Raw genomic sequence first — 25,723 nt, 5'->3', positions numbered from 1 at the left:
GTGCGAACAAGTACAGTAAATGTATGTACAGATATGTACTGTATCTTTGATTGTATACTGTACATGTACTATAGTTGTCCGTTTTCTACTAAATTATAAACGTAGTGTATTTTATTAGCTACTCCTTTTGGTAATATAGACAGAAATATACATATATGCATACAGTGTATATGTTGGTACAATTTACACAACTGCATATTTGCAGCTGTTAATTCATATTCATATCACAGTTCTGTAATACTGTACATTACTGTAAATTATCCCATTCTACGACTGTACACATGTACAGTATACTCTGTATAATCAAACTTTTCTCTCTTCCAATAGCAATTTGCACTGTACTGTGGTTAATTTTCATTCGCCTGTGCTTCCGAGCCGTTGGTCTCCCGGGAGAACTCCGACTTCCGTCTGGCAAGGGGTGAATGAAGACTTCGAGACACTTAGTGTCTCCTTAGTGTCTTAGCAGCTGTTACATTGCCAGAACGACGAACAAGCCCCCGAAAAGTTTATCAAGGTTCCAATTCTCTGGGCGTGGAATTAGCCCCCTCCCTGGTTGCATCCGGAAGGATGCTGCTCCTCATGACCATATTTGGAATCGCACCCGCCAGCTGGTGTCTCTTTGGGTGTGTGAAATACCACTACTCGTCTGCTGCCGTCTCTCAGTCTGGTCATTCTTCTCTTCTCTGGCGTTTGCATGTTCTCCCCGTGCCTGCATGGGTTTTCTCAGAGTACTCTGGTTTCCTCCCACATCCCAAAACATGCATGGTAGGTTAATTGAAGACTCTAAATTGTCCATCGGTGTGAATGGTTGTTTGTTTATATGTGCCCTGCGATTGGCTGGCGACCAGTTCAGGGTGTACCCCTTCACGTCCAGCGTCAGCTGGGATAGGCTCCAGCACGCCCACGACCATAGTGAGGAGAAGCGGTACTGGAAATGGATGGATGGATGGAACCACACTGGCGCACGTTATTCAGCTAGTAGCTGGCTACAGATACTTACACGACCAGACATCTGATTGACAGGTGAAGGGCCGTCTACAGCACCTTCAGCGGACACAAAGTCCTGCAATTTGAGGGCAAGCCTTATTTATCATGAATTTAGAGCCTTATTTTGCATAAATGGCGATTTTTTTTTTTAAATTATTATTCAAATTTGGCAGGTTTTAAAAACACTTCACTGTGGTGTGTCAAATCTACAAGACATATTTTGGTCTATTCGGTTCTACTTTAACACAAGATGTCGCCACAGAGCCACCAAAGGCTATAATATATGTTTAGTCTTCATTTGTGTTTACATGCATCCATCCATCCATTTTCTTTACCGCTTCTCCTCACTACGGTCGCGCGCTGCTGGAGCCTATCTGAGCTATCTTCGGGCGGGAGGCAGGTACACCCTGACCCGGTCGCCAGCCAATCGCAGGGCACATAAATCGCAGTTGTGTTTACATATATCATTAATTTGTTTCAATAAATGATATACATTTATTTAACGTTTGACACCAGCTATAAAGAAAACAAAATTTTAGCAAGTTTTGGTTCAAACCATCATGCCATAAACCTGTAGTCATGCTTGTTAGCGCAGCATACACAAGAAGTCTGCTAAACTGTTTTCTGGATTTGCTCACGTGACTTTCTGAATATAGTGGCTTGGATTCTGGGTGTTCAATGGCTCCAATAGTACGTCACTGACTCAAATGGTAACAAGAAAAAAAAAACATTGACAATCTTTTTGTATCCAGTGATTTAGAAACGGTCATTTTGTTTTGTATACGATCATTTAGTTAACAACAATTTTGTGGGTAGTCACTCGTGGTGGCCTACGATTTTTGCAGAGTACTGTAAACCTATTGGATATGTACAGTCATGAAGTCCACGATGCGACGAGTGGGCGTGGTCTCAGACAGTGGCTTGAGGCGATTGGTTCCTCCTGACGCGAGCTTTCCTGCCGTCATGTTTCAGTTTGATGGTGAAAATCTTGTGCTGCCGCCGTTTGTCTGGGAACCACAGCTGCTCGCAGTAGCGCTCCGCCATCTTGCGCTCTTTGGCGCTACCCGGCCACGCCCATGCCGCCACCGGGGCGGGGATGGGGCCCGGGGCAGCATGGAGAACTGCTGCCCCGGGCGGGGACGACGCGAGAGAACTCCTGCCCCGGGCGGGGATGACGCGGAGGCGGAAGCGGCTGATGATGCGAATGTCTTGGCCTTCGGTGCTGCTGCAGGTGTAGACACCGCCGTCGGCCATTTGGAGACGCTGCAGCAGCAAACCTCGCTCGGTGCGCACCAACCGCTCGTCCTCGCTAACAGGAAGCTGAGGAAAAAAGGGGATTCTTTCTTTGGCTGTTTTGGAAATCCCTCCCTCTCTACTAAATAGTACACATTTTGTCGTGCTGTTGGTATGTGTTGGGAATTAATTACTTACTCATTCTCTACCCTGTAATCATTATTATATAATCGACCGCATAGTTGACTAATATGTTCCCAAAAAATTCTATTTTAGTGAGATGGGATTCTAGGGAATGAGTCAATGATTGGGAACCCGGCCTGTGTTTGCGCTTGGTCCTTTTTGTCCGCTTGAGGTCACCACACTCACGTTCCACACTAGAATATCTGTGACTTTGAGTGTGTGTGGTTTTAAAGGTGGGGTCTTGACCCGGTGAGTCGAGTTTGCTGTTGTGAGTTTAGGTTAACAGCTTGCTCTTGGCTGGCTAACCGTTAGCCAATCCGAATGTCGAGCATCTCAGCACCACTTGTGGCCGCAGTGGCTCGTGTACGAATGTGTTTATTATGTGTTTATTTTGGTTGTTTGTGTTTTCAATAAAACGGTAGAAAGTGGGACCAACAGTTGTGTCTATCCTAACCACCTGCGGAGGGATTACAATTCGTTCTAACGAGCAATGGTAGCAGAGGTGGCAAAACCGGGAGGGCACCCTAAATGCCCTTTTTTTACCCAAAGTGCCCCTATGTGTGTAGAAAAAGTGCCTTTGGAGAGGGCAAAGTGCCCCTAAAAAATTCCATCAGCTCCCCTGCACCCCCCACCGGCGGCGATTGGGTTTCTGACACAAAACCTTTCACCACCCCCCCGTCGACAATTGGATTTTGATTAGTTACATCAGCACCCGACCCCCATCCCTCATCGACGATTAGTTTCGGAGCACTATAAAGTGCCCCAAAAGTACTTTGCCCCCACACTTTCAAAGTCAATCCGTCGCCCCTGGCTTCACTTACATTCAATTGTTGTCACATTTCTGGGGCCAATTATACATTACTCGTGCGCTCACTGTAGTAGTCTCGCCACACTGCACTATTTGCATATCTGTTGTTGACCAATACCGGCCACTCATGACAGAGTAGAATCTGCCCCACTTGCACACTGACTGAGGAGTATCTGCAACATTTGCACAATCGACATTGTCCCAAATTATTGCGCTACTAGTCACTTTAAACCGCATACATTCCTTGAAGTCTCGGCGCCCTTTGCACAATGGTCATTGCACCGGACTATTGCGAGATTAGTCATTCGAACTGCTCTAAGTGCTAGATGACTCTGCATCTTTTTGCACAATTGTCAAAAAAAAATTCTGATTCTGATTAGCTTGTGTTGTCGTAACTTCTACAGGAGACACATTGCACTTTGTTATGGAATTATTCTTGTTATTGCATTAATCTTTTCAGCCCTACTTTTATTCTTCTAGCCCGAGCACAAAAGCAGCAGAAAAAATCCAAATAGGCAAATCCCGACTATGCAGGGGTTGCCTGTGAGCATGTTTTGCTGAACTCACAGGATGGCGCTCCTTGCTCTGCTGCAGCGTCCACGTGAGCGCCGCCTGCGACGAACGAGGGAAGCACTCCAGGAAGGACGCATTGCCCTCCACGCCATACGTCTCCCTCACCGACACACCACCCAAAACTCAAGCACAAAGACGTCCGTCGTATTAAACACCACGAGGTCAAAGTGCAGCTTGTGATGGCTATCAAATCATCATAATAATATGAGACAATGTTCAACTATTTTAGGTGATAAGATTCAATAGTTCATTACTTACAACCATCTGTGATTGGACAATGACTCCAGGGCTCGCCGTACACCGGGTCTTGCCCCCGTGCCCTCCTGACGCACAAGCACACCGACACGCTCAATTTGGTGGTGACAAATGTTTATTGGACAGTGCAATTGAACTTTTTCATGAAGAACTCTTGGAGGAAATGAGAAAATGTTTTTTAAAACTCCTTCTGACAGGGGACTCTGCCAGACGTTCCCAGCAGACCCTCACAATGCGTTTGGGTCTGCCAAGTTGGACCGGCACCTTCCCCCACCATCAGAGCCAACACCCCACCAGCGCTCTCCAGTACCCCCTCCACAGACTCCAAGAAGGGTGAGTACTCTGAGCTCCCGTTTACATTGTTTACTATCATTTTATTTATCATCATTTTGTTTATGGGTTGTCCTGCTGCTCATCTTTCCATTTGGAATCCTTCTGAAGATTTCATCCCTTTAACCGTCGAAATGTCTTTTCCTTTTTGGGTTTTCCCGGCTGGGTTTCTGATATTGACCAAGGATGTCAGCCATCTCTGTGAATTGAATGTTGAGGGCTTGTGATGCCCTTTGAGACTCTCTGGTGATACCCAAATGAACCTGACTTGACTTGACAGTCGTTTCGTTTTAAAATAATTTTGCTTTCCATCATTTTTATTTACAATCAGTTGGTTAACGAACATTTTGTTTATGACTGTATTGATTTTCAATCATTTTCTCTACCATCATTTTATTTGGCATCTTTTTCTTTTACGATTGTCTACCTTCATTCTATTAAAAATTCTTCATTTCGTTTCCAAATGGGCACCACGTCTTTGGCAATGTTCAGCATTGTGTTCTCTTTCCATCGGCCTCCTAAATTGTCCTACGCAAAACAAAATGTTGTTGTGTGAAAAATGTGAAAATGATTCAGCTCATTGCATCTATTAGCAGGAGTTAAAGTCGCGAGTCTTTTTTTTTTTTTTTTCACGAGCGAGGTTAGAAAGGAAAGGTGGTCATATAGCCACTAAATGGAAAAAAAAGTTGTCATCATTGAATGTACTGTTGCAATCTGGCTCTTCTCCATTGACAGTCAGGTTGTTAGTGTTAGCAGTGCACATCAGTGTGGACACGCTTCCGACTATGTGGGAATTTTTTTTTTAAAAAAATCAAGCACAAAATGGTCTTGAAATGAAAATATAGAAGACTGCTCGTTCACGCTCACTTTGACTTTGTTTACGAAGCCGAGCATGTACAAGTGTGCCCCCTAGGCTACGTCTGCACGTACCTGTTGCCGGAGGCAAAGTACGGCGAGCATGTCTGTCCGTCCCAGGCGCAGTACGGATCTCTGGACAGACGACACTCGCTGCAGTCGGCGTACAAGTGGCACCGGTGGAACGCCAGCTGGGACACGCCCCCTTCGCTGGACACGTAAAGCTGTTGCTGCAGCAAGAAAACAGAAGTATGTTACTTTTGCTCAATTTTGTCCTTCCATCCATCCATTTTCTATACAGCTTATCCTCACTAGGGTCGTGGGCTGCTGGAGCCTATCCCAGCTATCGTCGGGCGGGAGGCAGGGTACACCCTGAACCGGTCGCCAGCCAATTGCAGGGCACGTAGAAACAAACAACCATTCGCACTCACATTCACACCTACGGGCGATTTAGTCTTCAATCAACCTACCATGCATTTTTTTTTAGATGTGGGAGGAAACCGCAGTACCCGGAGAAAACCCACACAGGCACGGGGAGAACATGCAAACTCCACACAGGCGGGGTTGGGATTTGAACACCTGTCGTCACAACTGTGAGGCAGATGTGGTAACCGGTCGGCCACCGTGCCACCTCATTCTTATCCTAACATTAATATTGTTTCATTCACTCATTATAAGAATGTGTAAAATGTTCATTTGTACTATTTTTAATCAGCTTACTAATGATCAAATAGAACGTAAAATGAAACACAAAAATGTATTTGTAAAATTGTTGATTTTGCTAAAATTTTTAATTTCTCTCTTTACAATAACTCAACTAACCCATTAAATAATGAGATACAGCGGCTGAAATAACTATTTAACACGTCACCATTTTTCTCACTAAATATATGGATGTGAAAATTTCACCAGATGTCGAATCCAATCGAAAATCTATGGAAAGAACTGAAACTCAAGGTCCATAAAAGAAGCCCACGCAACCTTCAAGATTTGAAGACTCATTGTGTGGAGGAATGGGCCAAAATCAAACCAGAGCAATGCATGCGACTAGTTTCTCCATACAGGAGGAGTCCTGAAGCTGTCATTGCAAACAAAGGCTTTTGTACAAAGAATTAAATAAATACCAGTTGTCGTGTTCAATACTTTTTCCCTGTGTCATTTGACATGATTACACACAACTTCATTTCTGAGCTTATTTGTTCTACTTAGTTTGTATGGATTACTTGGGTTGTTCCCAACATCTGGTGAAATTTTCATGTCAATAGCACCTTTGGAAATATATTTAGTGAGAAAAATGGTGATGTGTTAAATACTTATTTCAGCCGATGTAAATGGTTAGAAAATACATTTAAAAAATTAACAGTCATTCATTGATCTTCCATACCCCTCACCCTCACCCTCACTAGGGTCGCCTCAGAACTGCTTTCCATTCGGCCACCTTGCCGCCCCAAAAATGAACAAATACATTTTAATTGATAGGTTTGAGAAAACAAACGACGACTTGCAATTCAATAAAGAACAGAGGTGAGCTGGATTTCAGCATTAATTGGGCATAAAATGTGATCTGATCTTTACAACAATCGACAAATACCCTTTTCTTCAACAAATGCTGTAACACACCAACAATTTTTATTGGACACAACATGTAAAAACATTCACAGTGTAGGGTTTCAAAAATATTTTTAGGAGCAATTCATGCAATCATTCCGGTTATTTCAAAGGGTTCACATATTCGCAAGTGTTTCTTTTTATATTTCTGCTCTTACTGTCTGATTGTACGAAATTGTGTGTGAAAACGAGAGAAGTGGACAACGTACTTTCTTGCTGGAGATTTTCATGCTGCGGATGGCGGCGCCACTCTGCAGAGCAAACGTCAAAATGGTGTCAGTGGAATTTATCTACTCACCAACACAAACATACAGCGTTGCCCTGACTTACAAGTTGAAGTTGTTCCCTTATTGTGCTCCTGACTCAAAACACTCATATCTCAAATCACATTTCTCCATTCAAATGAAAAAAAAATGGAAAGACCATTATTCCTTTGCAGCCGCCCAATTAAAAAGCAACAGAAAAAGGGTTAATAAGGCAAACAGCACTCTATGGTTTTGCACTTTGTAAAAACATACAGTAATAGCGTCATTAATACAATCAAATGTAAAGAATTTTACAGTTTGTTCATCACAGTGAATTCATTGTGCGGCCCCTTCTGGTGTGCGCATCTTGGGCACCAGAGGGCAGTATAATGCATAAATACAGATATGAATGAAGATTATTCACAGTGTACAAATAATTTACCTGCAAGTATTGTTATTGTGTGTCTATGTGTAATGCTGCATCATTTGTGTTCAAATATCTGTTGCTTAAAGGTTTATAATCAGGAGTGCACATAAGTGGTGCGCACTGAAAATTATGAAAGTGCACCAGATTTGATTGTATCAGTACGTATTTAAGTCCCAAGCATTTTCTTGATTTAAAAATGTGTTTTTATGAACAAAAAATTTTGCGCAGCAGTGGGCGGGGCTCGAGTTGTGTTGTCATTCACAAATATCGAACAAAACTTCTGAGTGAACAAACTGAATGAATCGATTTCTTCCTTTCTCAGCTTAGTTGCGCTCAGCTGCGAACATGTACAGCACAAGAAAGTTCCCCGCAAACCGTGTTTGTGTGCATGTGTGTGCGCGCACTATTGATATGCTTTGACAGAGGTAGTCACTGATGGTGTAGTGGTACACTCGCCTGACTTTGGTGCAGGCAGCGTGGGTTCAGTTCCCACTCAATGACGGTGTGAATGTGAGTGCGTGCGAATGCGAATGGTCGTCCGTGTCTATATGTGCCCTGCGACCGACTGGGGACCGGTTCAGGGCGTAGTCCGCCTTTCGCCCGAAGTCAGCTGGGATAGGCTCCGGCGTCCCGTGACCCTAACCGGGATAAGCGGTGTTGAAAATGGATGGATGGATGGATAATGACAGAGGTTGTTCTACCAAGCCTGGTGTGATGAATGAGCTGATAATTAAACCAAGGTGATTGTTGATAGATCGGAGGATGTCACCTGACACACATCAACATGGCTGAACCCCCATGTCCTTCCACTTCCTGTTTTGAAGTGCAGCTGGTTTCCTGTTTATTTCTCAAGGTTTCCTTCCCACCGGCTGCGCCCGGAAAGTTCCTTGTAAACATTTTCGGATGTTGGACTGAGAGCGTGGTCATGTGATGTCCAAGATGGCTGACCGAAATCCTCCTTCCCACTTCAGCGCAATCCTTTTATTAAACAAAATAGCTTATTACTCATTATTCATCTCTTTAAAGTAATGATACTAGCTTTTATTGAACTAATATTTGATGAACATAAGGTTGACCTCCCACAAGCGTTGTCCTTTTGGGCTTTTTCGGGACACGAGGCGTCCGCACGGCTCTTCCGGGACCAGTGGAACAGCCGACAGCCACACAATAACCGTTTTGCCAAAAATCACCCAAAAACCACTTGATAAAGATAAAAACTGTTTGAGGATAATGCAACGCAATGCTGGGAATAGAGACAACATGGTGTCCGTAAACCATGTGATGTGGATTTAACCAATGAGGAGCAATGCGCCGAGTTCAAAGAGGTTGCAGACTTTCCTTTTTATGACTTTGGCGCTAACCACTGGACCAACGTGCCGACCACGACAAAACTAATCATAAAAAAATCGAGTCACATGTTTTCCATGTGGAATATCACCTGGAAGACGTTGAGTTCTTCTAGAACAATCTCCTCCGTCTCCGAGGTCACAACCTTCAGCACCTTGCCGTCATCTGCGGGAAAGGCAAGCAAACAAATGAAAAACACAAAAAGGAACTCAAGCGTGCACAAGTGTCAGGCCACATCTGCCGCTTTTGACTTCAAGGTCACCTTGGCCTTGACGGAGGCTGCAGAAAGTCCAGGAAAACTTCACGTCAGGCTTGCCAAGATTTATTTGTAAGATTTTCCAAATACTGTACAATGCTACCTTTAATTACGAGTACCGCAAATTACTGTTCTTCTCCCTTTACATTTCGTCGTCATTTTCTATATATTTATTTGCCATAATTTGAGTTGGGAGTGAGCTTTAGATTCGCCGCCCGCTCGAGTAAAGTGAAAAAGATCACGAGTGAGGTACTGACCGGTTCCCAGAAACAAGACGACCGTCGTTCCGTCCTCTGTGTCTGGTCGGTCCACAACCAGACTGGTCAGCAGGTGGGACGCATTGACGCGGGTGAAGATAGGTCGCCCGCCCGCAGGGAGGACCGCTTCCCACATGAGCTGATGCCGCCGCATGAAGCTCACCACCTCGTCCGGGAAATCCTGCGTAGACTCGTGGAGAGCGTCGTACGTCTTGCTGGGACACTGTAGGACCGGTCGGAAACCGGTCAGACTCATCAGAAAACCATTCAGAGACCAGTCAGATTCATTGGAAACTAGTCCGGGACAGTCACTCGTTAAAGACAAGTCAGAAACCAGTCGGACTCTTGGATGCACACTACCCGGCGTCAAGAACGCCTCCACTGGCAGACGATTACGGAAAGTCAGTGGAATCATGAGGGACCGTCACAGCCCGGAAACTTACTCCCCCCACCCCCCTCCCTCTGGTAAAAGCCACAGGACATTCAAGTCTAGAACCATGAGGATAAATAACTGCTTCTACCACCAACCAGTGGAAGGCATCTTCCCACTACCCCCACAGTGTGAACAATTCTATTTGATTCTTTTCTATTCTCATTAGAAACAAAGTGATGAGATATCAAAGTACAGGTATTCAGTACTTAAATAAAAGTACTGATACTTGTGGAACAAACAACTCTGGTGAAAGTAAAACTACTGAAGCCTCTCCCTTCTCTAAATGTACTTAAGTAAAAAATTCTAAAGTGAATTGACATTTTTCAACCCAATAATAAAATACATTTTTGTCCCTCTCCAGATGATTGGTATGCTTTCTCTGGGGGTAACAATGGACAAAACAAAGAAAAATGAAAACAGGTAGGCTTAAATGAAGATGGGCATTTATTTGTACTAGTTAAAAATAAAAAAGATAGATTTGTTTCAAACATTTATTTTCCCAATGCCAAACGGGAGGGAAAGGGGGGGAGACTGACTCAAACCAGTCGAAAAAAAGCAAATTATGGCTATTTTTTTTTTAAGGTTTTTTTTTGGCAGGAGGCAAATGTGTTGGAAATATGATATTTTATCAATCCAATTTCAACGTTAATGCTCAAACATGACACAAATTAATGGCAGCGAGACAGACTTCAACAAGCTAGCTTTCTAAAAAAAACATTCATTGCAGGCAATTTGGAAAAAAAGAGCCAAAAAATATTCTTACCTATGACAGGTTATTCCCAGTTCAGAGCTCCCTTGTCGTGATTGTTTGATGTGTGTGCAACCGTACGCAGCACAATGTGCGGGGATCCTTGTTATTTTGGTTTCTAACCGTGCCGACCACAAACATGGAACACACAGACAGCCCCCACTAGCTTAGCTACATGGAATGCACCGCTACTTTGCCCCCACTAGCTTAGTAGGCACGCGATGAAAGGAGAGTGTCTTATCTACGAAGTCACTTACTTCCGTTTTTTTCTATCTTCTGATTTTTAAGTAGCGTCGTCGCTAACTTTAGGTTTTAAAAGTAACAAGGTAATTTTTTAAATGTAAGGAGTTGAAAGTACAGATATTTGTGCTTACAAAGTAAGGAGTAAAAGTAAAAGGTCGCCAGAAAAATAAATACTCAAGTAAAGTACAGATACCTAAAAAATGTACTAACACATTCACTGCCACTGACGCCTTTAGAAGTCAAATATCCATGTTAACTCGGAAGCCTGGCAGTGATTAAGTACAGTTACGAAGTACTGTACTTTGTTACTGCCCACATCTGCCAGTTTCAGTAGCGGCCTATCAATAAGTTGCCAATCCTCCCAAATGAATTCGTTAAGAGGTACTCACAGCCCCGGGTCTGGGGTACGGTATGCGGCCTTTGTACTCGACCCAGCGGTGGTCCGGACCGTCCCGGTGGGCGTACGGACCGTTGAAGGCCGCGCGAACGCTCACCATGGAGAATGCGCACACGGCCGAGCCTCCAAACAGAGCGCTAAGGGGGAAAAAGAATAACGTGACGGCAGGGGCTGCATTGCACAGATTGTTGCCGTGGGTTTTCTCACCTGGAGGTCGTGAAGAGGCCATAGAGGACAGGGTTCTGACGGTCTTTGGTCTCCAGAACAAAAACATCCTCTAAAGGAAGCAAAGCAGCAAGTCTTCACATTTGGAAGGTCGCAGCAAGATGGAAACACCCGATGACACGAGGCCGACCGAACCTGTCTTACAGTTCGGAGGTTCTGGGTTTGAATCAGGGCTTGGACTCGGCTTTCCTGTGTGGCGTTCCCGTGCTTGTGTGGCTTTTCCTCCCATGTTCCAAAATCATGTTATTGTGCTAGCTTTATTGAAAACAAGACCTTGTCCACAGGTGTAAAGTTCTCATTTGTCTGTATGTGCCCCGACATTGACTGGCGACCAATCCAGGGTGTACCCAAATCGGCTGGGATAGACTCCAGCTCACAGTTATGATGACGAGCCCAATTGAAAATGTACGTCGCGTAGAACAGTGTTGAGGAGACGAACGATTGGTGAAAGACGGCAAAGAGGACGGACGTGATTGGATTTACCAAGTCGGTCGAAGTGCGTGTGGACTCCGGATGGGCCCGGGACCGAACACACCAGACGAGCTTTGAGGAAGGTGGTCCAGCGGTTGATCAGACTTCGCCTCCCTCCCACATCGTTCTTTATCCAGGAGACAGGAAGTTGGAAAAGGACGTGGTTAGCGGCCAGGGCCAGCAAGCGCGAAACACTATCACAAGCACTGACCTATATTTACAAACTAAATTCTAATATTTCTTGTTCATATTTTCAAACGGTGTATTCGGTTCATTTGCTACGTGATGTTTCTCTTGGCTGCACTGCTTCCAGTTAGTTTGGATGCGGATGGTTTCAAATCTAAATGTTTACTCCCAGTCTTCGTCGAGTCCTTTTTTTTTTTTTTCTCAACGCGTAGGCCTGCAAGAGGGTCTCGCCCAGCTTGAAAATCAGGCTTCTATATAACTGTAATGACAAACATACGCCAGCAGATGGGAGCGTTGCATCGCTTCGGATTGGAGGTCAACACAAATTTGGAGTGGAAAATAAAGATTAGGCGGTGAATCTTAGCCTGTCACGTCGATTAGGAGGGAGAAATAGTCCAACACGTTGGAAGACGGACAAGTCTAGGCGCCTCATGCTCCAACAGAGTGTGAATATGTTTACTATAAACAGAGTATGTGCGGCGGTAGGTAGTAGAAAGTGTGTGAAAAGCTGATGCCGTTCATGAAGCGAATGGCGAACGCCATGTAAAAAAGGTGCTGACGTTCAATTCAAGTGAGCGTTGCTCACGGCGCGTTTTTCGTTGTATATCTGTCACAAAAAAAAGAGATGATTTGGCTGTCAAAAGCCCGTCTTTAGTCTTGGTTTTGTTCTTTTATAGTTTGAGGTTTCACCAAAGCAAAAAATACTAGCATCAACCTCACTGTTCTGTTTGACATTTCTTTTCACAAAAAGCTCATTTTCTCCACTTCTTGGTTAGAAACCAGTGTTTTGGGGGAAACTAACCCATGTTTTACTTCCCGTTACCAAAGAACAGAAAAAGGGAAAGACAAACTTTTTTTCTGGCGAAAGAAGAGTGTCTACTCTTTCTTTTGGCATGTTTGGTGCTTCTATTATCACAGAACAAAATATTGTGTGGGTTTTGAAAGATGACAATAAAATGCTGTAAAATGGTTGCTGAAATAATATGCGCAACCCTTTTTTGAAACCAGCTGACAGTGAACGAGTTAATAATCAGAATCTTTTGATGTGCATCTGATATGAATGTTTGATGTTTTTTTCATGTTATTCGATCAGTATTGTTGGCGAACTGTTCCAGGTGGTGTGTGCGTGTGGCACGGTTGCGTGCCGTTATGTTGAGGTAGTATTAACGGTTTGTATAATTGTGGCGCTATTATTAAGTCCCCGACGAAGGGTCCGAATGCACGTCAGCCAACGGCGGGAGTGGGGCAGTCGTACCTTACAAACTCGAGCCACTCGGCTGTAGATCTTCTTATCCCACTGCTCCGCCTCCACTGCCACCTCCCTGAAGAAGAAGTAGATCTTGTCGTCGTCGCTGTTGTGAGTGTCGGCGATGGCGAAGGAAGCCACAAATTCGGGAACTGACACGAGAAACAAGTCAGAGGAGGTCCGTGTGGTTTCCAAGGTAACCGGCGATGGCGTCGTTAAGTCACCGTTGAGCCAGTTGCGGTCGTACGCTTCCGTGCGGAGGTGGCGCCCAGCGGCCCCGATGGATGTCCGAAAGATGGCGGCGTTGGTTCCCATGAAATCCACAGACGTGGCGGCATACACGTCACCGTCTGAACAAAAGACGCTTTCGATCTTTTACCGTTTACAGCGCAAACACATCAACACAAATGACAAATCAACATTCAAACATGCTGTTTTTTACGATCTACTCTGTGTTGGATGTTTTTTGTTTTTGTTTTTATAGTCCTGATTTCTTCTCGTTAGTTTTTAGTGCCTTCTTGCTCCACTCCTTGGTCGTAAGCCACATTTTTGCTCTTGTACTTTCTTTTTGTTGCGTTCCTTTAACTTGGCCTTTGCACCACAGTTTTAGCACTTTTTGTTCAGATTACCTTTGATGGTGTTCTTCTTATGCTTCCGTAGTACGCTACATGGGTTAGTTTGTTACTTTTGTAAATGAAGACTGTTGTTTGGATTTCACAAGTTTCTGTGTCCGCTTTGGGTTCTGAGCAGTCACAAATGCTACACTCTGCATGAGAAGCCGTTCTTGGCATCTTCCATTTGCACCTGGGCCCTTCTCACAATCGCACCCGTACTACGCAGCCTCGCTTATATTGCTGATATCAGCACGAAGATCTCATTAATGGTACTGGCGGACGGAGCTCTTCAACACGCGCATACACGCTATCGTGGCTCTTAAAATCAAGTATGTCACTTTAGCAGCGACTTCAGCAAGCTAACAATCGGCTAGCTCAGCTGCAAACTGAAAATAAAAACATGTGCGCATGTGTGTGTGCATGTGTGTGTGCACGTGTAGTACCACTGAGTTGAGCAGTGAAAGGTTCTTTGGGACTGTAAGGACATTTTCCTAGTCCGGACGTGACAGTGTGAGGCAGCATAGAGAGCGCTTCCTATAGGACACACATTTGCATGGACACTTTCAAGGACAGTGGAACCTCGGTTCACCAACAATATATTTTACCAACAAAATTGTTGAAGAATTACTGCCTTGATTCACGCACTCTGCTTGGGTTCACAAACAGTCTTGGCATGGACGCGTTGGACCGAGTTGTGTTTTCTCTCTCGCAGCGTTTGCCATGTGTCATGTATGTCATATACAGATTTGTATCTTTGAGTTTTGGGCCTCTGAATTAGCCCTCATTTTGGCTTCTAAGTGAAAAGTGTATTGACATGAACCAAAGTGACAAGGCTTCTATTTGTTGTTCCGGCAACGTATGGAACTCCATGCCATCCAGAGGTAATGACAGCACACAGTACTTCTCAGTCCCAAAAGTGCTTCGCCCCACCGTCCTCACTGCGCTTCTGCACCAGTCACACACAAAGGCAAGTTGGTTTTGGGGCGGGAATGGATTCATTCGATTTCCATTCATTTAAATGGAAAAACTGTTTCGTTTCACGAGCGGTCTCGGAACAAATGAAGTTCCTACACCGAGCTTCCAGGGGCATTTTTTTAAAAAATCAATTAAATGAGGTGTGGGCAAAATATGGCCCGAGGGCCACATTTGGCCAGCTCTGTTCTTTCATCCAGCCGCTGAGCATTGATATTGTTAAGTGTACTCTAATATTTGCTGTATTAATTCTTAACGCATCCAAAACGTCTTCATAAAATGCATTCATTTTTTAAAAATTGATTCAACTCCTTAAATAATAGATTTTTGTCAAATTAAAACATTTGCATATTTTGGGAACGCTTTACTTACGAGTGCACCAACTTCAATTTTTTCGCATTGTTGGATTTTTGCAAATTTGAGTTACGAGCAAGCTTCAGATACGCAGCCACGAGATGGCAGCAGCGCACGCAACAACATCCGCTTCAGATACGCCGCTGCGAGATGGCAGGAGAGGATACCACAACATCCGTAAGTCAAGGTACCACTGCACAATTAGCTATTTTGTTATTTATTCTATAAAAAAAATGGTTTACTAAAATTTATTTCACGAAGCAAATGACAATTCAGTATCTTGTATATTTTATGTTGGCATTTGACTTGGCATTTGGCACTCCGGTTTCCTCCCACATCCCAAAAACATGCATTAATTGGAGACTCTAAATTGCCCGTAGGTGTGAATGTGAGTGCGACTGGTTGTTTGTTTCTATGTGCCCTGCGATTGGCTGGCAACCAGTTCAGGGTGTACCCCGCCTCCTGCCCGATGACAGCTGGGATAGGCTCCGGCACGCCCGCGACCCTTGTGAAGAGAACCGGCTCAGAAAATGGATATAATTGCATTGAATATATATATATATATATATATATATATATATATATATATAACCGGATAAACAGATAAACCGTCAGTAACCCTTTTCGGGGTTGGGAAGATTTAAAAAAAATATATATACTTTTTTGGGGGGCAAAAATATCCACATATTGGTGAATCCGTGGGTGCCCAACCCCGAATATACAGGTCTCCTCTGTAAATGTAATTTCAATTTATTCCACTTGAGCGGGAACTGGAGCCCTCCGTCACTCCATCGTGTCCTCAGCAGGAGCGCCACCCGGTGGTCACGCAGGATGACGGCTCACCTTATTTTGGACTAAGAGGATCGCACACTGGGGCCGGAAGGCGCCCGTGCCGCAAACATAAACATGCGTGTCGTTCAACGCTTGCAGCAGACGGACAAAGTTGGCGCAGTCGTCCTGAAAACGACAAAACAACAGCTCAGCGCTTTTGGTCTTAGTCCTCTTTAATCACTGCCAGCCTTCCCAGTTAACATAGATATTTGACTTCTAAAGCCGTCAATGGCAGTGAATTTAACACATTCACTGACTGGGAAGGTTGGCAGTGAATGAGTTCAAATGATGACTTACGTGCAAACTTTTTCCAATCGTGAGGCAGTGCTGCAAGGCGCTCTGAGTGGCAGGCCAGGAAAACTGCGGACAGACACAAGCTCACTTTTCAGACTAAACTAAACAATCATTATATTCAATAATTTCATCGTCAAAACTGCTGAATTAGCATATTTCCTGTTCGGTTCAAGACGCCAAGTGTGGCAGTGAACAGCCTCACCTCACCTCAGATTGCACAATCCCTCACAACCTCGTAAGGTTCGTAATTGGCTGGTGCTCTTCATGTCTCACAATATCTTCATGGCTCACAATGCGCACTCTCATTTTCCATTGTCAGATTTATATATTTCATATTTTGGTGCTTCATGTTCATACAGAGGTCCCCTAGAGCCAAGGTATGGGGAAAAATAAAATTCATTGATAATCTGTTCCCTCAGTTTAGTAAACTGTACCCTGAATTTACATATCTGTACCCTTAGTTTACTAATCTGTACCCTCAGTTTAGAAATCTGTTCCCTCGGTTTTGTAAACTGTACCCTCAATTTAGTAATCTGTTCCATCAGTTTAGTAAACTTTACCCTCTGTTTAGTAATCTGTTCCCTCGGTTTAGTAAACTGTTCCCTCAGTTTAGTCAACTTTACCCTCGGTTTAGTAATCTGTTCCCTCGGTTTTGTAAACTGTACCCTCAATTTAGTAATCTGCTCCCACCGTTTAGTAAACTGTAGTAAAGTGAGGGTACAGTTTACTTAAACGGCGGGAACAGATTACACTGGGGAACGCAATTTTTGTTCAGTTAGGTCTGACAGCGGTTTTTAACTCATTTTTGGGTGCGGAATCCAAAACTGATCTCAGTTTTTCTCTATCGCGTCAAGTTTTTGAACGACACATCCCCGTTTTCTTGAAAAACGTGAAAAATACTTTACTTAACAGATATGTGCTTGCTTTATAAAACTTTTCAAATATTGCCATACAATGAAATATGAAAGAAACAGGCATGACTGCAATGTTTATTTAACACTATTATGTTTTACAAAGGGCGGCACGGTGGCCGACTGGTTAGAGCGTCGGCCTCACATTTCTGAGGACCCGGGTTCAATCCCCGGCCCCCCCTGTGTGGAGTTTGCATGTTCTCCCCGTGCCTGCGTGGCTTTTCTCCGGGCACTCCGGTTTCCTCCCACATCCCAAAAACATGCATTAATTGGAGACTCTAAATTGCCCGTAGGCATGACTGTGAGTGCAAATGGTTGTTTGTTTCTATGTGCCCTGCGATTGGCTGGCAACCAGTTCAGGGTGTACCCCGCCTCCTGCCCGATGATAGCTGGGATAGGCTCCAGCGCGCCCGCGACCCTAGTGAGGAGAAGCGGCTCAGAAAATGGCTGGATGTTTTACAAAGAATATGGCACAAATCCTCTTAATTCCTACTATGCTAGCTTTCTGTTTGCAGATATTGATAGTACTGGCCTATTGGGAGCTCTCACCGCACTGTCTCAATTATGACTGCTCAAACAAGTTGCCACGTAGCTGTAGATGACTACAGCAAATCAGAGGAATTTTGCTTATCTGGTGGGTAAGCTGTGGAGAAAAACTTGACATCCTAGAAAAAAAACTGACTGCAATTTGGGAATCAGCATGCCAATTTTAGTTTTAATCAGAGTAACAATCTAATTCAACAGATTTTTTTCCCCCAAATTGTTCCCCAGTGTATCAATGAATTTTATTGTTCTCATACCTTGGCACCAGGGGGGCTCCGTTTTCAGTTTCAGTTTTGCTGACCACAGATGGAAAAAAAAAAGCATTACGCAAGGCAGACAGAACTCTGCCTCACTGAAGTGGGTTCACGAGAGCACACGGGTTCATGTCGGTGCCGTTCTTCTTCGATGCTGTGTCAGGGCCTAAACACACAACACTGGTGGTACAAGTATGTGAACCTCGAGACTCAGAACTTATCCATGAGTTCATCTGAGTCAGGTTCCAGACAACCTAGAGTCCAATCAATGTCCTCAGATTGGAGGTGTTGGTTAAAGTTGCCTCATATATTTTGCACACAACTGCACGTTAGTTAGCCACCTAGCTAGCATTTGTGACATTGAGATGACACTGAAGTGACTTTGAGACGGCACTTAAGTATCTGCAACATTTGCACAATCAACATTGTCCCAGATTATCGTACTACTCGCTTGAAGTCTTGGCGCCCTTTGCACAATGATCATTGCACCGGACTATTGCAATATTAGTCATTCGACCTGCTCTAAGTGCTGGAGGACTCTGCATATTTTTGCACAATTGTCAAAAAAAATTAAAAATGTAACAGCATTACCAGATATGTAGCAACCCTTTTTTTCTCAATGTCTTTCTGTCTCCAAAGCGTTCTCTGTCAATTGACGGTCTGTTGTCGTACTAGAGCGGCTCCAATTACCGGAGACAAATTCCTTGTGTGTTTTGTGGACATACTTGGCAAATAAAGATGATTCGGATTCTGACACTGATGTGACATTGATGGGACATTGAGGTGACATTGAAGTGAAATTGTGATGACATTGAAGTGACATTGAGGTAACATGGGAGCTGCTTTGCAGACTTCTGACCGTGCTTAAGGAAGGTCCACGCTGTCCGACCTCAGCATGTGGATGTGATCTTTCCCTCCAATCAATAAGCGACCCCGATCTTCATCCAATAGGAGCACCTGGAAACCGCCGCTGGTCCCACTCCCCCAATAGACCGCCGAACCATTCTTCAGTTCTGTCAATCAGACACAAACATGAACTCACTTCCTGTCCTGTAACCTCCAACTGCGGGCTTTAGAACAGAACATAAACCAGAACCAGAAGCTGAGCCTGCCCTTTCCTACCTTGCTGCGACAGCTTCAGCCTGGCTTCCCATTGGCCGCGCGGGTTAGCATCTGTAGCCGTTAGCATGGCCAGTTGGAGGAGCCACAGCATCGCGATCTGAGACGACGACGCCATTTTGGATCTGAAACGGACACAAAGACGGCCGACAATGTCATAAAAAAATTGCAATCAATTATTGCTGAACTTCTGATTTCTACAGTTTAGAAATACATGTCAGCTGGGTTCTGAGCCTTCAAGAGTCAGCGGATTCCAGGATGTCTGCTCACAAAGCTAGCCAATAGAAAGGTGTGAAACATCTGGATGCATTCCAATCAGGTAAGGACCCTTCCGGCCCCTCCCCCCACGCCGTTTCTCTGTTTGACTGTTGGACTGTGTGTGTGTGCGCGTGCGTGCGTGTAGTGCTGTGAAGCATTTCCATATGCGGACGTACAAACATCCCCTCCTTGCGCCATCACCTTATCATGGTGGAGGGGTTTGTGTGTCCCAATGATCCTAGGAGCTAAGTTGTCTGGGGCTTTATGCCCCTGGCAGGGTCACCCATGGCAAACAGGTCCGAGGTGAGGGACCAGACAAAGCACAGCTCCAAAAACCCCTATGATGACAAAAAATTCAGGAAGACATTTTCACTTGCCCGGCCACGGGTCACTCCACTGGAGCCAGGCCTGAAGCTGGGGCTCGAAGGCGAGCGCCTGGTGGCCAGGCCTGCACCCATGGGCTCACCACCTGTGGGAGGGGCCATAGGGGTCGGGTGCAGTGTGAGCTGGGCGGTGGCCAAAGGCAGCGACCTTGGCGATCCGATCCCCGGCAACAGAAGCTGGCTCTGGGTATGTGGAATATCACCTCTCTGGCAGGGAAGGAGCCCGAGCTGGTGTGTGAGGTCGAGAAGTTCAAGACTAGATATAGTCGGACTCGCCTCCACACACAGCTTGGGCTCTGGTACCAGTCCTCTCGAGAGGGGTTGGACTCTCCTTCCACTCTGGAGTTGCCCACGGTGAGAGGTGCAGAGCAGGTGTGAGTATACTTATTGCCCCCCGACTCTGCGCCTGTACTTGGGGTTCAACCCGGTGGACGAGAGGGTAGCCTCCCTCCGCCTTCGGGTGGGGGGACGGGTCCTGACTGTTGTTTGTGCCTACGCACCAAACAGTTCAGAGTACCCAACCTTTTTGGAGTCCTTGGACAGGGTGCTGGAGAGCGCTCCCGCTGGGGACTCCATTGTTCTACTGGGGGAATTCAATGCTCACGTGGACAATGACAGTGATATCTGGGAGGGCGTGATTGGGAGGAACGGCCCCCCCGATCAGAACCCGAGCGGTGTTCTGTTATTGGACTTCTGTGGTCATCACGGATTGTCCATAACGAACACCATGTTCAAGCATAAGGGTGTACACACGTGCACTTGGCACCAGGACACCCTAGGTCGCAGTCCGATGATCGACTTTGTGGTCGTGTCATCGGACTTGCGGCCGCATGTCTCGGACACTCGAGTGAAGAGAGGGGCGGAGCTGTCAACTGATCACCACCTGGTGGTGAGTTGGGTCCGATGGTGGGGGAAGATGCCGGTCCGACCTGGCAGGTCCAAACGTATTGTGAGGGTCTGCTGGGAACGTCTGGCAGAATCCCCTGTCAGAAGTAGTTTCAACTGCCACCTCCGGCAGAACTTCACCCATGTCTCGGGGAAGGCGGGGGACATTGAGTCCGAGTGGACCTCTATTGCCGAGGCGGCCGACCGTAGCTGTGGCTGTAAGGGCGTCGGTGCCTGTCGTGGCGGCAATCCCCCAATCTGTTGGTGAACACCAAAGGTGAGGGATGCCGTCAAGCTGAAGAAGGAGTACTATCGGGCCTTTTTGGCCTTTGGGACTCCTGAGGCAGCTGATGGGTACCGGCTGGCCCAGCGGAATGCAGCTTTGGTGTTCGCTGAAGCAAAAACTCGGGCATGGGAGGAGTTCGGTGAGACCATGGAAAAAGACTTTGGGACAGCTTCGAGGAAATTCTGGTCCATCATCCGGCGTCTCAGGAGAGGAAACCAGTGCACCACCAACACTGTGTATAGTGGGGATGGGGCGTGGGGTGTGTTCCAACTACAGGGGGATCACACTCCTCAGCCTCCCTGGTAAGGTCTATTCAGGGGTGCTGGAGAGGAGGGTCCGTCGGGAAGTCGAATCTCAGATTCAGGAGGAGCAGTCTGGTTTTCTTCCTGGCTGTGGAACAATGGACCAGTTCTACACCCTTGGCAGTGTCCTTGAGGGTGCGTGGGAGTTCACCCAACCAGTCTACATGTGTTTTGTGGACTTGGAGAAGGCGTTCGACCGTGTCCCTCGGGGAGTCCTGTGGGGAGCATGGGGTACCGAACTTCGGGAGTATGGGGTACCGAACCCCCTGATACAGGCTGTTCAGTCCCTGTACGACCGGTGTCAGAGTTTGGTCCGGATATCCGGCAGTAAGTCAGACTCGTTTCCGGTGAGGGTTGGACTCTGCCAAGGCTGCCCTTCGTCACCAATTTTGTTCATAACTTTTATGGACAGAATTTCTAGGCCGAGGCGTAGAGGGGGTCCAGTTTGGTGGTCTTAGAATTGCATCTCTGCTTTTTGCAGATGATGTTTTTCTGTTTGCTTCATCAAGCCGTGATCTCCAACTCTCACTGGAGCGTTTCGCAGCCGAGTGTGAAGCGGCTGGGATGAGAATCAGCACCTCCGAATCTGAGACCGTGGTCCTCAGTCGGAAAAGGGTGGCATGCCCTCTCCGGGTTGGGGATGAGATCCTGCCCCAAGTGGAGTGGTTCAAGTATCTAGGGGTCTTGTTCACGAGTGAGGGAAGAATGGAACGGAGATCGACAGGCGGATCGGTGCGGCGTCTGCAGTGATGCGGACTTTGTTATCGGTCCGTTGTGATAAAGAAGGAGCTAAGCCGAAAGGCGAAGCTCTCGATTTACCAGTCGATCTGCGTTCCTACCCTCACCTATGGTCACGAGCTGTGGGTCGTGACCCAAAGAACAAGATCCCGGATACAAGCGGCCAAAATGAGTTTCCTCCGCAGGGCGTCCGGGCTCTCCCTTAGAGATAGGGTGAGAAGCTCGGTCATCCGGGAAGATCTCAGAGTAGAGCCGCTGCTCCTCCGCATCGAGAGGAACCAGATGAGGTGGCCGGGGCATCTGATTCTGATGCCTCCCGGACGCCTCCCCGGTGAGGTGTTCCGGACACATCCCACCGGGAGGAGACCCCGGGGACTACGCCGGAGAGACTTGCCCCTCCCGATGTTACTTAAACGGATTAAATTAAATGGATGTTGGATAAACTGTGATGCAACTTTTGTCTTCAAACATTTCAATTGAATAAAGTAAGTAAGTAAACGAGTCTCACAACAACCACAACACCGACAAGATACGTAAACAAGTACACCCGTGTACTACACTGAAAAAAAAGTTACTTAATTTTCAGATGCACATAATTTTGAAGTGGCAAACCGATTTAACACATTTTAATCATATGCAACCGATGTGCATGATCCAATTAAGTCATTCAAAGTGAGCTTCTGTGTGTGTGTGTGTGTGTGTGTGTGTATGCGCGCCCGCGCGCGCGTGTTTTGGGGGGCTGCTTTCACTGAAGACAAAAGCATTCTAAAAAAGTAAAAGTCAAAAAACGACAGTTGTTGAACTATTATGCCAGCAGGTTTCGTAAGCCCCGCCCTCTTGGGGTCACGCTAGCCAATTAGCTGCAATTTATTACGTTGACCTTTATCTGGAATTTATTAAGAATAAGAATGCTATGGTGTGACTGTGCTACTTTTTAAGTTCTTGAGCTTACATGCCTTTTATTATTATTATATGAATAAGTAATATAATAATAATGTGGGAAAATAATGTTTCCGTGGTAAATGCAATTTCTCCAGGAGAAAACACACGCGCACACAGCATAAATGTTTGTCTGATGAATGACAACAGAACAATAACCTCAACATTTACACTTGAATTGATAAATAGCAGGCTCGTCACACAACAATACTGCAGGAAAGACACACGCACACGCGCACAGAGACGGAAATGCGCACAGGAGGTAATGTGCACAGGCATTCTCATTCTCATTCTCTCTCTCTCTCTCTCTCTCTCTCTCTCTCTCTCTCTCTCTCTCTCTCTCTTTCTCTCTCTCTCTCTCTCACGCACGCACGCACAGAGGAAACAGGAAGGCATCCACAATGGTGGGAGCCCAGTGACACAAACACTTGACAATAAATCAAAGGAAGACGTAAACAAATGACAGAGAATAACCCTAATAATAACTTAGTAGCAGCCAGGGAAGGGGTACGGGGAATAAGTGGTGAGAAATGCCGCCTCCCGACAAGAAGGAAGGTCCCGCCCGCTCGGGTTCGAGTTCATCTCCGCTGCAGCCTGAAACTTCCCAAATGAACTTGCTCAAATTTTGTTTGATTCCATCACTTCATCGTCAGCATCGCCGTGAGTCAATAAAGTGTCATTTCAATATTACTACTCTTGCTTAACACTCACCCGTTGTGTTGGCTTCCTGACGTCACAGGGAAAAATCACGCCATCCGTGAGTGAATCGTTCCAAAAGTATGGAGGGACTTGACCTGTCCTCGACAGCTAAACTCAATGACGTATAGTAATCTTACTGTAGGAGCTATAGTACTGTGGCACTAGTAGCCTCCTCTAAAAGTCGACTTGGTTGCGCACGTGAAGCTGGAAGGGAGCTTAAATGGAGTGATGCCTTCAGGGTGCCTGGGACATTCCCATCCTGTCAGGTGGGCGTCGTCTTCTCCTCTGGACAAACGGCTGAGCACGCAATCATTCACTCATTCTACATCCTATAATCGGAGAAGATTCGGATCGCAGCGACCGCGTTTGCAATCATTCACTCACTCCCGACTTGAGGGGGTCAGCACCTGCATAATATTGACATGATTTTCATATTGTGCATTTTCAATCAGCGATGTCCGTTAAGTTATCGACCCATGTAGCCAGTTTCAAATCAAACTTTGGAGCAAGCTCTACTTTTATTCATGTTTTTCATGACTTACAAATAAGTGAACTACAAAATGAAGTCAAAGTGAAAACATTCATTTTGACGTATTTGAATGTAAAATAAATTTGACATTCATTTATAAAAGGCTTGATTACAGGCCGAGGCAGCACGGTGGTCGACTGGTTAAAGTGTCAGGCTCACAGTTCTGAGGACCGGGGTTCAATCCCCGGCCCCGCCTGTGTGGAGTTTGCATGTTCTCCCCGTGCCTGCGTGGCTTTTCTCCGGGCACTCCGCTTTGCTCCCACATCCCAAAAACATGCTTGGTAGGTGGATTGAAGACTCGAAACACAAAGTGTACTAGCCCCCACGTCAACTCAGGTGCTGTGGTTGAAATGTCATCAGAAATGTGTGGTGAACTTTATCCAAGTTTTGTATTTTATCGCTATTCTTCTTTTCATTTCGGCTGGGTTCTGAGCCACAGCGCGTCATCCTTTTCCACGTAAGCCTATCTCCTGCATCCTCCTCTCGAATACCAACTGCCCTCGTCTTCCCTCATGACATCCATCAACCTTCTCTTTGGTCTTCCTCTCGCTCTCTTGCCTGGTAGCTCCATCTCATCATCCTTCTACCAATATACTCACTATTTGTAACAGTATCTGCAACATTTGCACAATCGACATCGTCCCAGATTATCGCACTACTCGTCACTTTAAACCGCGTACACTCCTTGAAGTCTCGGCGCCCTTTGCACGATGGTCATTGCACTGGACTATTGCAATATTAGTCATTGGAACTACTCTAAGTGCTAGAGGACTCTGCATCTTTTTGCACAATTGTAAAAAATTTGTAAAAAAAAATAAAAATAAATACATGTAAATACATGTATTTGTAAATAAATAAATACATACACCGGCATTACCAGATAACTAGCAACCCTTTACTGCTCAGTGACTGTTTTTTTTTTTTTTGTCAATGTCTATCTGTCTCCAAAGTGTTCTGTCAATTGACTGTCTGTTGTCGTACTAGAGCGGCTGCAACTACCGGAGACAAATTCCTTGTGTGTTTTTGGACATACTTGGCAAATAAAGATGATTCTGATTCTGATTCTGATTTCTCCTCTGGACGTGTCCAAACCATCCAATTCTGCTCGCTCTAACTTAGACTCTTCTGTCACATAACACACCTGACGCCTTCCTCCACCCGCTCCGACCTGCTCGGACCCGTTTCTTCACTCCCTGACCACACTCCCCATTGCTCTGGACGGTTGACCCCAAGTATTTCAAGTCCTCCACCCTCGCTATCTCTTCTCCCTGTAGCCTCACTCTTCCCCCACCACCCCTCTCATTCATGCACATATATTCTGTTTTACTTCGGCTAATCTTCATTCCTCTCCTTTCCAGTACATGCCTCCATCTTTCTAACTGTTCCTCCACCTGCTCCCTGCTTTCACTGCAGATCACAATGTCATCTGCAAACATCATGGTCTATGGGGATTCCAGTCTAACCTCATCTGTCAGCCTATCCATCGCCACTGCAAACAG

At 45.7% G+C, this 25,723-nt stretch overlaps 1 long non-coding RNA gene and 1 pseudogene across 1 annotated transcript; one reads left to right on the top strand and one right to left on the bottom strand.

The window, feature by feature from the left end:
• Positions 1-1,472: 1,472 nt before the first annotated feature.
• The window catches only part of LOC133408847 (semaphorin-3D-like), a 50,669-nt pseudogene continuing 26,418 nt past the window's right edge, over positions 1,473-25,723 (bottom strand).
• LOC133408848 (uncharacterized) lies at positions 1,855-10,060 on the top strand. Its single transcript, XR_009769333.1, has 3 exons — positions 1,855-4,372; positions 4,481-5,473; positions 8,259-10,060. It is a non-coding gene; the product is annotated as an uncharacterized LOC133408848 (long non-coding RNA).

The sequence above is a fragment of the Phycodurus eques genome, chromosome 10 (genome assembly GCF_024500275.1).
Source record: "Phycodurus eques isolate BA_2022a chromosome 10, UOR_Pequ_1.1, whole genome shotgun sequence".
NCBI lineage: Eukaryota > Metazoa > Chordata > Actinopteri > Syngnathiformes > Syngnathidae > Phycodurus > Phycodurus eques.
This window is presented reverse-complemented; position numbering and strand designations above follow the sequence as displayed.